Here is a 16685-nt window from a genome sequence, read left to right as displayed (position 1 = left end):
TTTCCTTAGTTGAGATTTGATTACTTAGGATCAGAGGAAATATACCTATTTATAAAGGAAGTTCGCCCCCAGGCTAAGCCTTTTAAGCTAATTTTATAAAAACATACACAAAGGAGCATGTAATGGGATATAAAGACGCAGCAAGGAAGGTTTTATATGAAATCCAGTCGTTCTTGCGGAAAATTCTAATTATAATCTGAATATTTCGACAACATGCATTTGAATTATCTCTCGAGTAAGTAAAATATGGGCAAATAGCAGGAAGAAAGCCGCCGTTCTTGCGAAAGTGGGATTATAATTTTAAGGAGTATCACAAAAATGTATCTAATTAGTTTTATAATAACAGAAATGTTGTACATTTGAAGTAAATGGCCTTTCGGATGGCAGTTCTGTAATTACACTAAGCACAGAAATTAAGGAACATTAAAAGAATCTCAAAATTTTGGGTGTTTTTTAAAGAACTGTAACTTGGAGGGAAATGGTCGTAGAGAGAATAAAAAAACAGGAAATTGAAGATTCAAGTTTCTAGTTTTTGGATCTGGCGTTTAAAATTTTTTAGCGTCAGCAGTTTTTGAATAATCGTAGGAAAATCAACGAAACAAAAATTGCAATTTTTGCTTTTCATTAAAAACGCCTATGGAATTCAAAAATTTTTTTTGGTAATTTGACCATAAAGCTCTTTTAGATAATTTAATTCTGTTCAATTTGAGTGATTCCGGAGCCTTGTACGATGATTTGTTACTGAGTTATCGTCGATCAAAGCAAAAAATCATTTTCGACTAAAAAAAATGAATAAAAAGTGAAAATTTACTTATTACATTGATTTTCAGCAAAAACGACAAATTTAAACATTCCGTGCACTAAGAAAAAGATATCGCAGCGTTTTGAAATTTTCAGAGTTTCTTTAGGACACTTTGAGGTTGAAAAGTTACAGTCAATATCCTTAGTTTATCCATTATTTGCAAAGTTATGCCTAGTTATTCAAATATCCCTAATTATGCAATTTTTTACCTTTTTTCCAATCAACATTTTCACTTCGAAATTATTTTTTATCAAAAACCAATAATTACGACTTGTAGATAAGTTTTCAAAACCCTGCTTGGATTTTCTGTACAACTATTATTTTCCGAGAAATTGATGCCAAAAGCAAAAATGCTTTTTTTGCTTTGATCGACGATATCTCAGCGACAAATCATCGTACAGGAATCTAGATCCGCTCAAATTGAAGAGAATTAAATGATCTAAACGAGATTTACGGTGAAATTACCAAAAAAATATATATATTGAAGTCCATAGACCATTTTAAAGACAAGCAAAATTTAAATTTTTTTTCGTCGATTTTCTTATGATTATTCAAAAACTGCTGACACTAAAAAATTTTAAACCCAAGATCCGAAAACTAAAAACTGGAAGCTTCAATTTCCTTTTTTTTATTCTCTCTACGATATTTCCCTCCAAGTTACAGCTCTTTGAAAATCACCCAAAATTTTGAGATTCTTTTAATATCCCTTAATTTCTCTGCCTAGTTTATTCATCACACATTAGTGGTGAAAAAAAAAATTCTTTACTAATAGTCTACGGTCGCCGTTCTATATTTTAATTTAATAATGGATTTTGAGTTGTTATTGTTAATGTTTTAACTTTTTAATTTTCTTAGTGAGTACTTGTGATATACATTTTTGCCAAAATGGCAGATACATACAGCAACAACAAACTTGTTGATATGATTTTAATGTCTTCAAAATTCTCTACTAGTATTTCGTTTTTATGTCTAGCCATATCTTAAAAGGATACACCGAAGATCCCGAAGGCTTTTTTATCTCGTTCAGTAAGTTCTTGATATTGGAAATCTAAATTAAAATTACTAATATATTTTTTGCGGTCTCTCTGTTTAACGGTAAATTTATAATTTCTATTCTTTTTTTATACTTTGTTTATTTTTTGTTACTTATTTAAATAACATCAAATTATTTAGAAAAGCTTTTTCCTTAGTAAATGATTTGGAATGCAAATATTCTTTCCAATTTGAAAAAGATACAAATAAATACAGAGCCTTCATAAATGTTTGCAAGCCACGTGACCTCTGAGATTAGGCAACCACCATCGCAGAGCTATTACTGGTAACGAAAAATCCCTAAATCGCATTTAATTCGAAATAGTGAATTTTGAACCTCATGTGAGCATTATATCGGAATATCGGATAATAATCTTTAGAATGTTGTCATTGTATAGACAGAAAATATACATTATTTTGATCATAAATGATGATGAAAATAGAGTCATGTGAAATCTATAAAATTTGCTATTTCGATAATGAAATTAATTGATATATCTAAATGTTCGATCAACTAACATAATTCTTATGTCACAGAAATAATCGTTTTATGAAATGTGTTACATTAATTATAAATTAGTAATCAGAAAATATCTATTAATGTTGAATCTGTTAGGTATAATAAAATATGCGCCTACTAATACTAATATAATACTCAAAATAGTTATAATTTATTCATGAAAAATGTTTTCGTGACTATAATTAAAATTAATTAAAACCTAGTTATGTATTAGTATAGAACCTAACTAATGACAATCGTAAATAAAATACATGGAATTGCTTAAAACTAGAATAAATTAGCGTTAAACTGAATTTAAAACAGTATTTATTTAACAAATGGTTATATTAAATATAATTAAAATAAATTAGAATCAAATTGAACCTATTGTGTGCCTATTTAACAACTAACTATACTTAATCAAACAAGGGTTATACTTTAGTCTGTTCCTGTTTAACTAATACATGATTGGAATTGCACAAAATGCGAACCACAATATATAGGCTCACAAATAAAGAAAAGTATCTGTTCCAAAAACTAGAACCATGTATCTTTATGTATTTTGACACGCTGAGTCCGAATCTAGGGCCAGAATTGCTTCATTAGGTACCCTCCAAACCGCTATTAAATAAAGAAAATATGGAAAATCTCGCTATGGGAGGAATCAGCATGACATATAATTGTAGAAACTGACTGAAAATGATTCATAATTCAGAATTGCCTCATCACCTCCCATTATATAGCATTTGGAACAATTGTAAAAAGAGAATGGAAGTTACTGCAGGATGCGTATTTGGACGTGCTGAAGCAGAATCCGAAGTTGAAATTACTCTATCAGTTCTATCACCCTCCAGTATTTTTATACCATGCGAAATAACCCTAAAATCTGGGAAATTCCTTCCCAAAGATAGATACTTCAACCATTTGATGCCCGCAAAGGCAGATGAGGGTACTCGAAGATGTGAACATCGTTTTCAGATAAGAAACGATGATTCTTTTACTCCTTTTTCCTTTTGTAACGAATTTTTTAATCTTCAAACGATCTATGCAACGAATTACTTTTTCTATTCTGTATTTTTGGCTCGTTTTCCCTTTTAAGTACGCAACCTTCGCACCTTCCTTGGTACCGATGCTCCAAGTAGTCAAGATGAGAGTCTTGGAAATGCAATTTCAAGTTCATCAGGCAACAATTCCTCAACTAAACTCTGGTAATCCTCACTCTTCCGATTTCCCATGAAATTCTGAGGGACTTTCTTGAAACTTAGCCATACTGCACCTTCAGTATCATTCATTTTTGTGAGAAATTTTTCATCTCTGGTTGCGATACGGACTTGAGAACCATCGAAAAACCTTCTTTCAGTTTAGCATCTCTCCTAAATATTCAAAACAATCTCCATCTTTCTCAAAAACTTCCGTGTCTTCTGTACACTGTAACATTCACTATCTGTACAGTGTGAATGTCACCATTTATTTTAACAATAACTCAACTATTAAACAGCTTCTTCAGATCTTGATATAAAATTTCGGTTTGTTATCACAACTAGTTAGTTTTGTTTCCACCTGTATACTGCTGTATTGTTGATACATCATGTAGGGTGTGACAAAGATTTGTCACACCCTACAATTAGTTATAGAACACCGATTTAATAAACTATATGCAATAAATCTTTACTATTTACCTGTTTTAAACATGGAGAAACTTTATTTATGAATTGTAATGATGTGTATAATTTAACTGTACTACCTTTTATTGTTATTATTTCCTTTTATTTTTGTTTATTTGTAAAACAAATCTGAAGCACAACAATTAGGTTACTTGGATGTCAGGTATTGAAAGTTATTTATTTATTTTTGTCACATCGACCCATTGATACATGATTATTGGACTAGATAATTTGTAGTTTGGACCTAGGTTATGGTCAGTGTCAAACGGCCAATCATATCGATTTAGTATTTTATGATTTGTACTCAATAATTTCACTCAATGGGTTCACTGCGAACCTTTATTCCTTGCACTGACGCCGATTTTTTTACAGTGTGGAACTTTTTTTATTTTGTTTGCCTGTATAATAGATACCTACAGTAATTTTTGTATGTGTTTCTTTGTAATAGGCAATTTACATTTACGTCTTCCGAAATGAATGAAGTAGGAGAATAAAAGAACAAAGCCATCATATTAAAAGTGCGCGAAAAAAGAAATCTGCAAATTACACTCACTTAATAAGCGCTAAAATGCTAATGCCGTCGTTATATAACGACCCGGTGACGTGATATAACAGCTATTACAGTTACCTACATACGAACAATTGTGGTCTTTACCGTACGACAAAGACAATAAGCCGTTCGTGATCTGCAATGCTCAGCGAGTCGCAGGTACCCGGCTGTATCTCGTGTAACAACCTTGGAGCAACGCCGACAAAGGTTAGATTCGCTGCCTTGCACTTTCTCTTCGCCATTACGACGAGAAGGCGTAAAAATCGTATCAGTTTCACTGTAAACATAACAATTACGTTATACAATCTGGTACGCGGTGACATTATTCGATAGATACCATTTCGACGCGTGTTGTGGGAAAGAACCGTTCGTTGAGTTCCTGACCGATTTTTCCGGGTTTGGAAGATGGAGGCGGCACCAATAACGCTGTAAGAAAGCGTACTGTAGTATAAATAGAAGAGCTGGGCTTGCGTAACAATTTTGACTGTTTTTTTCGTCGTTAAAGGGATCGGTAATTCGTTCTCGTCCAGTGACTTGAATTGTGGATCGGGAAAGAAACGCGGAAACCACGGAAAAGCATAGAACAAAAAGATGCAAACAGTCTTGCTCCGCACTAAATACTTTTCTAGAGATGTAGAAATGATTTTTGACTATATTTTTACTTTTATTTACTATACCTACAATTTTGTTTTAGTTATATACTTGTAATTGTACTTAAAAAAGTTAAATATCTCTCCTTAAAGTTTACAATTTTTATCAGATATATTCCGCAATCTACTTTGTTAAGTCGATTTAATATGAGTGACTTACATTTCTCTTTTATTCTTATACAGCGTGTCCCACTAGTGCGGGAAAGTCCAATATTTATGTTAAAATGAGGAATATATGGATTTTTCTTTTTACTGTGTTGCCACATTTCTTGGAATGTACAAATTAAAAATATATTCAACTATACAGGGTGTTCTACTTTTCCTGGCCAGACACCAACTTTGATTTTTTAAATGGAAACACACATTTTTTATATTTTTTTCGGATGTGTTACCATGAGTTTTACTAATTATTCTATTATTTATTTACTAATTCTTCTTTAGAGTAATTCATGTCACTATTATTACTGTGGCTTTTCTATTAAACCTTATGTGAATCGAAAGTTTTCCAGATTATGATTTGACAGGAGCCTACTACGTTATTTTACATATAATAAGCTATTTGTAAACTTCGCATTTTTTCATAGAAATGAGATTTCATGAAAAACTAATGAATTTTGGTATAGGAGCGGGTATAGCAAAATTGTAGAGAATTTAATTCTGCATCTCATGGTATGAAAATATACAGGGCGTTACAATTAAAAAATTCGAGATTTTTCAATTTTTCAATTGACAATTTTGACATGATATTTTGGTCACCCTGTATAACGCAGGCCAGTTTTTGGAGAATGATTCGGAAGAGTCATCCTTACTAAACATCTGATAAAAAATGGCCTTAGTAGTAGTAGTATAACCTGACAGTATCAGAAAATGTAAGCAGCCAATATCGACTAGAAAAACCTTTCTAAAAAACTGTGAATATTTGAATAGAACTATTCTACACAAAGTACCCTTTACTTTTGATGTAGAATCCGAAAAAAATATAAAAAATGTGTGTTTCCATTTAAAAAACCTAAGTTGGTGTCTGGCCAGGAAAAGTGGAACACCCTGTATAGTTGAATATATTTTTAATTTGTACATTCCGAGAAATGTGGCAACACAGTAAAAAGAAAAATTCATATATTCCTTATTTTAACATAGATATTGGACTTTCCCGCACTAGTGGGACACGCTGTATAAATTGTTGAATAATAAACATAGATTGGGCTGATATACTTTACAATATAATACTAAACATTCACCAACTTATATTAAAATCATATGGAACTTTTCTTAATTTTTGATTTGTTTAGAACTATTTGTAATATTGAATTTAATATTTTAGGATGTTAATTGTCTATTTTATACAGTTTCCTGTTTCCTGTATTTTCGGCTACGCCTCGTCTATTAAATACAAGCCGCGGCATTAATTCTTGTACTTTACTGCCTAGTTAAACAAACAACTATTATCTATCAGGGCAATATACCGTGTGTCCAATTAAGTTGGCAGCATATGGAATACTTTTTTATTATTGGTTTTATGAAACAAATTATTAAAAACAATATTTAATAATTTTTGGGTATAAACATAGTAGGAAATAAACAAATAAATTATAATTTAATTTTACAAATCATAAAACATTTATTGTATTGAATTCATTGGTTTTTCAGTGCATCCTAGATTTAATGTCGATCTGTAGAGTTATCAATACTAATACAGAGAAGAGTTTGTAAAAATAACAAAATCTGTTTTTTTATGGTAGATGGATAATATTGTATTTTTAAAATAAAAATAAAATTTCACGTCAATTTTACATGAACCATGTAAATGATCAGGTTCTAGATTATGTATCAAAGTCGGATTTCTGTAAAAATATCCAATACAAGGGTTACTTTTGCAAGAAACAAAAGTTTGTATCAACAAATTAAGTAGATACTTACAGTTAGACAACAAATTTTTGTTTGAAATCAAAAAACGGACCAAATATGTTTTCTTTAGCTTTAGGAGGTTTGTTTCTACTTGTTCTTTTTATAAGGTGCTACACTTGGGAAAAAAACAGGTGATTGAAATATATTCGAAACATAATTGAACTACATGTGCATAAACGTAAAACTATTAATTAATTCTTCAAAAATTTGTATTACCTAACGTTATATGTAAAATATTATTTTAGTTTTTTTTTTAATTTATTCCTTAGCAAATGCAAATATCCTCATAAAATTTTGAGGTTTGAAGTTCTTTAAGTAGATGAATTGAAATCTGTTCACATTTTGGTGAAAGTTCATAGAGGACGCTAGCTGCAGTAGATCGAATCTGTTAAAAACGACATAACTTTTTTATACTCAAGGTATCTCATTTTTGATATCAAATTCTTCCAACTTTTTTTAAACAAAAAAGGTATACTTTATGAAACTAGCTGTCTAGCACGGTTTTCGAGATATTTGGATTTGAAACTTCCAATGCTGTTGAATTAAATAACAATTAAGTGTTATTAATTTAGCGGTAAAGTTTCTTAAGTTTAGTACATACATCTTAGCTTACAATTTATGTACATAAATGTGAGATAGAATGCCGAAACTTCCGTTTTTGGGGTTACATGAAATCAGTTGTTTATGGATAAACTATAAACACCTGGAAAGAACTTTGGCAGCAGGTTTTAAATGCGGCAGTCATTTCGCGTCAAGGATTTATACTTTAAAATAAGACAAACTTTTAATAAACGCGTTAATAAATATATTGAAGTTAGAAATGGAAATTTTGAGCAATTATTGTCAAAAGGCATATTTTTTACAAATGTTTACTATTTTACTGTTCATTAGAATTTTTAATTCTAAATAAACCCTTGTTTCAAAACCAAATATCTCGAAAACGGTGCGAGACAGCTACTTTCATAAAGTATACTTTTTTTGTGTAAGAAAGTTGGAAAATAAGAATTTGATACCAAAGATGAGATACATTAAGGTACAAAAAAGTTATGTCGTTTTCTACACATTCAATCTACGGCAGCTAGCGCCCTCTAAGAACTATACAAAATTTTGTGTGGATATTTGCATTTATTAACAAATAAATGAAAAAAAAAACAAAAATAATATTATACATTTATAGTGGTTTGGTCTACAAGTGAGGAGAAAAACTCTAAGTAGCATGGAAAACTATATTCTATTAATTTCGCTGGTAACACGAGACACAACCGAGCAGGAACTAGGCTTCAAGACTTCTCTCTCGTGCCTCGAAATGTTTTCGGTTTTATCCTTGTCCCCCAGGTACCTACTTTAATTACTCTATCCACTATCTAACACTCATCCGGGTCATTACCTACTCGGTTTGTGTTTATGTACCCTAATAAACAACAACTAATTTATGTTTACAGCCTACTTATTATAATCTCATTTGCTAAATACATTTATTTGGGATAATCTCGGATAATTCTACGTATAATTTATATGGCTCGTAAATTCCCAGAAAGCAAAATATATTTATTGGGGTAGGTACTAAATGTAATTGTAGCGTACCGCTACACATTTAACACCCTGTATCTTCTCAACTATCAATTTTTGGACTGAGGTAAGTTCGGTTAAATCGCAATATTTTTGCTTTGGAAATCTCCCTGTGAATTTTAGCCCATTTCCTCGGAATCACCTTGTATATTTTTAGTTTTTTCTGTTCATTTGGGAATTTTAGCACCTATGAGAAAAATAAAAAATTAATTATAAATTTAACTACGTCCGTACCAAAAATATAGATTTCCTTACGAAATGTTACCGGCAGATGTCTCTATTTACGCCTCGCTGACAGTAGGTACTTCAACGCAGCGTAATAGCCGACAAGCTTTATAAAAAACTTTAATTAATCAACGGGAATAGTACAGAAAGGCACTCGACGCGACTGCCAGACAGTCCTCCCGTTCAACACCCCTTTCCTACCACCCCAATTAAATCGAAATCCCTCGCGCCACGACCACCAAAAGGAATAAGCCCCTCGGGGCGCAATAAAGAACACGCCAATTAGTCAGGCGGGCAATTAGTCGTGGAGGAGCGCTAATCAAGTCCTCGTCCGATAACGATTTGAATTCGTTAGAGGGCCGCTTTTTTATCGGCGGATTAGCTCGATCTGGAAACAAAACAAGCGGGGGGATTTTTAACGCGCCGCCGCCGCCGCCGTCGCGACGCTCCCTGGAAGCAACAACTCACCGACGGCGACCCGGCGGCTTAGGGATCATTGCCGTCGGGAATACTGCTGCTCTAGGGGCTAGGCGGGGTGGTCTGCAGTACAGGCCGGAGTGTAGGCCGAACAAGTTGCGACAAACAACATAAGAATTGTTGAGTGTCTTTTGAAGAATAGAGCGATGTGATTCTCGAAACGTTAAGATGTCCAAAACAGACAATAGTTTTTTGGATAGGATAATTTCAAATCTCGATGATGAAAAAACTTATACTTTTTAGTAAAAATACGTCTGAAATAACAGATATCCTCTGAGTATGTGTCTTGCTATCAGGAATTTTGTTGATAACCTCATAACCTTTGCCTTCTACATCTTGTAGTGTCATGTTCCTTTCGTCTACAAGCCTCATCTATGACCATTGTTAAAATAACCTGAACAAAAAATCATAATTAGAGAAACTAATACGCCCTCAGATAGAATAAGTTTTTAAAAGTTTTAATTTTCACTATTTTTCTAATGTTTTCTTTTTCTGTTGCAGGTAAGCTGGTCTCTTAAATTAGTAAGTAGTTGATGACACTATTTTTCTAATGAACAGCACTTATGCAGTAATTTCTTAGACGTTTTAAGTTGTGATCTACGATATTAACTTTGTCACTTTGACAATCTACTTATATTTAAATCAGTTGAATACTAAGTACTAAGTAAAGAAAATGCCATTGCTCTAAGCTTTCCTTAAAGTTATGGGAAATGTCAAGAACTAGATGGACGCTGTTGCTAAATTAAAACAAACAACTAATACATTTACAATATTTACAAAGCACTAAATATAAAATATTTTTGCTTGAATAACTGCAGCAGCAGCACCCTTCGATCCTCTCCGGAACATTCTTTATATTTAATCGTTTCTAGTACATATGCTAAACGAACTCCAATAATAAATTTTGGAGATATGGAGTCCTTACCGAAATGAAATTTACGGGATGGATGTTTAATAGGTCGTTCGTCTTCTTTGAATTCGAATTTGGGAACAGCCTGAAATATGAGGCGTTTCGAAATTAGCATTCGGTATTATTGCTCTCCATATTACATACCACTAAATATAATACCCATTTTCAAATTTTGTTGGTTTATTTTAAACGGTTTCAGAGATATACGGAAAAAACAATTTCCAAGGGCTCACCTTTAAGGAGCCCTAGCCTCGTTAGAGTCTAGGTCCACATGACGCTTTTTCTTATTTTTAGTTGTTGAGTGGGTTGGTGAAGCAGGGAAAACTGAGAATGACGTTTCTTTGTGAAATATGTTAGACAACACAGTGCAATGGTTTCACTGTAATATTGCCTAAATTTTATAATTTTCGATTCAAGTTGAAAGTTTCTTTACGAAAAAGTTGAGTGAATTTATCCACAACGTTTTTAGACGCTTCTAACTACAATTTTGAAATTATTTTTTGACCATTAATCTCAAAACCTAACAACAATACCGCCTCAAATTTCATAATTTTATTTTGAATTGTTTCGGAGATATCTGGAAAAAAACAACTTCCAAGGGCTCACCTTTAACGAGCCCTAGCCTCCCCAGAAAACATTTTTCCGCCTACGTCCACATAACTTTCTCCCTTATTTCTAGGTGCAATATCGCGCACTAATTCAGTATTTAGAACACCCCGTACAGCAGATATCCGCCTGACCGGAAAATCAAACTCTTCGCCCGATTTTAACAGCCTACCTCTGCCGGGTTAGGTGTCGGCTGGAATGGGCAGTGATTAATGTATCGCCCGGACCCGAATCAAAGTCCGCGTAATCATCAAATTAGCCGTGAAATCATACAGAGAAACGGCGGCCGCGGGGAGGCATTAATCAGCGTTCGTCTCGATGAGCACATCGCCCAGTTCGGGGCTCGTTACGTGCTTTAACTTGCGATAAATCTTTTTAATCGTCTGATAACTCATCGCATTCATGTAACCGACCGGCGGGCCGCATATCTCACCCGAATTAAAGCCACGGGAATTTTAATTTATTTTTTTATCGATAGCCGTGGGTGATCGTAAAGTACATTCTGGTATCGTGTCTTTAATGTTAGCGTATATGCAGTGTAATATGCAGGAATATGGATGGAATTTCAAAGAAGAAAAAGCTACAGACTCTCTCTCTCTCTCTTAAAAACTCTTTCTGCTCATGAAGGTCAAATCTGTCTCAATAATTTTTTGAAAAAGTTCTTTAAAAACAATTTTTTTTATTTATCACGATTTAATCATGACCACATCTATGTTAATGTGAACTTTTCTCATAAAGTGAACTAAAAACTGTCGTTTTTATTAATAGAACTTGCTTAACTGCCTTATTTTATTTCCTCAGTGTCTACAGAGGTTTCCAAAGCTTTTCCTAACACTGACAAATGATGGTATTTGTATAATTTTTGTTAATACACCCTCATTAACTCCTATGCATTGTAAAATTCCCACAAACTTTGCCATTCTCGGACACCGGGACTAACAAATACATATCACGCCCAAATTTCAAGACCCTTGTCCGAAAAAGGTCGCAGAATCAGGCGACGTCCCCACAAAGTTCGGAAGGCCGTCGTAATAACGCAACGTGTTTGCTTTACGAAACTTCAGATCATTTTTCATGAAACTCATATTTAATTCGCAGCATCTGCCCCCGCCGAAACCGCTATTAATTGATATGGGAAAGGAGGCATTGTTTGGAAAGTCAATAAATAGCGAGAAAGATGGCGGCGGCGGCGGCTGACGTACGCCCTCGCTAAATGACATCCTTGGCGGTTTTATCTCTGCGATGTCTGTTTAATTAGGGACAGGTGAAGTACGTGCAGTGGCGTACACATAATTTTGTTATGGGGAGAAACACGGATAACGACGAGTTAAAACTACTTTATGGGAGACTGTAGAGATCTCGTGAGCTGATAGTGCTTCCTTATGACTCAAATTATAATTATTTTGCTGAAACTTTTCCTTGTCAGAGATATTGCAGTTATGTGGGTGAGATATAACCCATAAAGTATTTCTTTTATTATTTCGAAGGGCTCACTTTTAATGAGCCTTTTCTAGTCGTAGAACTCTCTGTTGTACACTTTATATCTTAGACGTCTATTGTTGAGTATCTATTTATTTAGCTGAACGTGACATGTAGCACGCAGAGTAGTTGTTTCCTATAATATCATTTGTTGAAAATATTTCAGTTGGTTCCTGAAATATAAGGGAAAAAATAGAAAACAAGTTCTTTTTTCGTTTTAACCTTCTACTATCGTATGAGTTTTGAAATGTCGTAAAAGAATACCTCAAAAGGTCGAATGTCAAAGGTCAGTGACAGGGGGAGCAAAGGTCAATGTTCTTAGATACCCGTTATCATTGATATTTAACCTAGAGATCATTGACCTTTTGGCATCCAAAGTCATTGACATTTGATTTCTGGGATCACTGCTATGCAACCAAGGCCATTGACTTTTTGCCAATCAGCACCATTAACTTTTCTAGTCCAATAATTAGTCCAGCCACTGAAACATTTTGACTACCAATTTTTTCGGATGGAATGGATTGACGTGAAATTTGAGCTGTAGCTAAGGAATAGCCCAAGAAACAAAAGTTATATAGTGCCGATGTGTGCTTTTACCCTAGGGGTGGATGCCACCCCTTCTGGAGGGTGGGAATTTTTTTTATTAAAAATAACGATTCGATAGAGGGTCGAATTGTAAGCAAAAAATGTTCCATAAGAATTTTTTGTACAGTCAATACTTTTTGAGTTATTTGCGCCTAAACATGTTCGTTTTTAGCCCAAAAAATGCTTATTTTTGAGCCACTTTTCGCGAATATCTCAAAAACTACAAGTTTTATCAAAAAATTATCATAAGTAAAAATTAACGTAATTAAATAGCAAAGATATTGCTTTTTTAATTATTGTAGGTGGTATAGAACCCGAGTTATGACTCCCAGAAGTTGAGGTCAATTTCGAAGATAGCTATAATCGAAACGTTAAACGTCCTGTAGCGGAAAAGTTAAAGGGTTTTCGAGGAAAACTTATATAACACTTATTAAAGTTCTTGAAAATACCTTTAAATTGAGTGGTGGTAAAAGTCGTCAGCATGAAAACTAAAGAAGTTATAATCAAAATAAAATGATTGTCTTGATTTTTGAGAAAAAATAATCGGGATTAAAATTAATGACTTGACGGAAAAAAATTAAACGTATTCCTTCTGCAATTTACTTTATTTCTGTATTAACAGTAGATTCTGGGAATTTGAACGATCTCAGAAGCCTAAATTTAAAAAAATATTTCATTTTACTTTTGAATAAAATTTTTCAATTCTTTAAAAAATCGCCTTTTTTTGAAAATATTTCAAAAACGAACAAAGTTATAAAAAAATGATAGAATAAGAAATTGTAGATTTTTTCTTACTGAACAATTTGCTTTTTTTAATTTTTGTAAGTAATTAAATTTTATAAATTATATTAAAAAACATGAAAGGAACTTTATTCTGCATATTTGAACACGAATGGAATATTTAAAAACGTAAATCTGCGATTTTCGCATTTTTTTCGTACAAGGGTAGTTTTCACCCCCAAATAGAAAAAAGCACACATCTAGACAATATAACTTTTGAAGTGGGGGGTCAGATGAGCTTGTATGCAAATTTTCAGGAAAATCCATGGTATCCGAAAAAATTGGGAGCTTTTACCTTATTTTCGCCTTCAGTGACTGGACTAAATCTTCAATCCCTGTGGGCTAACCTTTAACCTTTCAAGGTAAATAGATAAGTTTGAAGGTTATAGAGGTGTATGAAGAATTTTCAAGTATTTTGAAAATTGTGAGGTATGTTTAGTGGTTTTTGTTGCACTTTTACGTGCTCTTACATACATACGGTCGTAAACGAGCCCATTCCTCTCATTCCTACTTCTTTGGAAGGAACTTTCAGCGACGAGAACATTTCTCCATTCTCGGCAGACGGCCTCCTTCGTATGCATACGAAATCGAAAGTCGTTTAGTCGAGGGCCCCGCGATAGCCGATCGTAATTGAAAACTGAATGGACAATCTAAAAAGCTATCTAGCCATCAATCACGTCTTCATTCTCACAATGCATCATACGTGAAGGATACAAAAGACGGATGGTGTGTTCCGTTACGCGTATGCGTTCGAAAATAACACTTACGTAACCCGAGATGGACTTGATATTAACAACAGGAAAGCGATAGTGGAGATACTTGGACAGTTACACTATTAGATGCGTGTAAGATTGGATCGAATGTGAGACCGTCCGTCCAGTAATGGCTTTTTGACAAGACACATTATATGTTTGATGGCACACGTTAAAATCCCATCAGAAAGTAATTCGTGTATTGTGTAACTAACTGTACGTGATGTATCAATTTCGTTTCGATTTACATTCCAGGAAATATCGAGTTGATTACAAATGTTATTATGAATTGTTAAATTTTCAATATCCCCGATGAAATGAACCGAACTAAATCAAAATTCAGTACGTTGAAAGTGCTCTATTATTTCGTAAAATAGCTGTTTTTGTGTTAACGATTCGTATACTAGCTTTATTATGGTAATATGCTATGAAATAATAACATATTACCGATGTTGGTGTCTAGTACAGTTATTTAAGAGAAATCAGATGAATACCTAATCACAACGTTGGTTTACTCTTTTGGAATATTAGAAAGTGATTTCAATAGCAATTAAAGTGTAATTTTACAGAAATCGAACGTAAAGGTGAACTCGAGCGTTAGAATTTGGTGTAAGTGCTCTCAATTTTTTTTTACTCTAAAGCAATTTCGTGTGTAAATTTTGTCTATGACGATTTGGTAATCTATTAGGGCCAAGAAGTAAGTGATAAAACCAATCCACACGTTTATATCAAATTCAAGCAGAATAGGGATTTTCATCTGCGTAAATATGCTGGCTATAGAGATTTATTATCCCAGGTTTCATAAAAGACTATATATTTGTCCATGAAAAAAATTTTCTTATGGAAGTTCTGTATCGACAATTGAAGACTGTAGAAGTTGTTGAACAAGAAAAGGAGGAATTAGTCACTTTTTTAACTGTACTTTTGAAGATTACCTCTGCATTAATCTGATACTGGTTTCCAGGTCTTCTTCCTCCTTTCCAGAATTCCTTTCTCCGGAATAGGCATTCGAGCTTGACGAGGATATCTGCCATTACACTGTAAAAAAATTTCACTCAAATTTCACTCAATTTTACTCTGTCCACACCCGATTGAGAAAAAATTTTCACTCTATTAGTATGAATACAACTGAGTGAAACTAGTGCATCAGAAATGAGCGAGTTTTACTCAGATCTGAGTTACTGCTAACTATCAAATGAGTGACTTTTGACTATATTCTGAGTATATGAAACCAATTCAGAGTTGACTTTTTATCGAATATGATTTAAATTTAACTATTATAGAGTCATTTTTTACTCAGACTTGGTTTTTACTTAACTAAATATAGAGTGCACAAATAAATCACTCATAAATGATTAACTATGACTGAAAATAATTTGGCGGTATACAGCGTGTTCTGCAAGTGACGAACTTTCAAATTAGGAGAGATACTTTAAAAATTATGTCTCAAATATACTTTTCTTATTATAGTATACAGGGTGTTTAGTAAGTCGATGCATTCCCTCCAGGAGGTTATGGTACAAGTGATTTGTGATACATTTCCTTAATATTCCCAAAACGCTTAGTTTCTGATCTAAGGGTGATAAAGTTTTAATTAAAAAAGCAAATTTATAAATATTGCGGAAACCGCTCAGAATATTTTAATGAAATTTTACAAGCTTTAAAAATTAACAACAATACATGTTTTACGGTAAAAATATTGTTTTTAGTTTCACCAGTGGCGTGCGCACAGACACGTCTTTGGATATTTTTAAAGAAAAAAATAATACGCCACTGATTTTTCTTAAAATAAAAATTATTGTTTAATTCCTTGTTCAATTTGGAAGAGAAAAGGTATCTCGACTGCTTTTCTTATGATGCACCATTCTCGAGTTAAAAATTTAAAATCGACTTATTGCATGGCGTAATCCTGTTTCAATAATTTGAAAAATAGAACAAATTATGCACTCAGCTTTTTTTGTACCGATTTTAATACAAAAAATTATTATTCCTCGCAGTTAACATCAGTCTAAAAAAATTTTATCAGTTTTTAAATTCACTATTCACCACAAAACATATAATACAAGAAGGTCGTTTTCATAATACCAAAATCGAAACACCACTGACATTAAAAGACAACAACTGGCTCCCTCACTGTGTGGCCGCCCAAAAAAATGGAACTAAAGATAGCCGAGACGATAATGATGATTACTTTATTATC

This window comes from Anoplophora glabripennis, unplaced genomic scaffold, assembly GCF_000390285.2.
Source record: "Anoplophora glabripennis isolate ALB-LARVAE unplaced genomic scaffold, Agla_2.0 scaffold517, whole genome shotgun sequence".
Lineage (NCBI taxonomy): Eukaryota > Metazoa > Arthropoda > Insecta > Coleoptera > Cerambycidae > Anoplophora > Anoplophora glabripennis.
Note: the sequence above shows the minus strand (reverse complement) of the source record.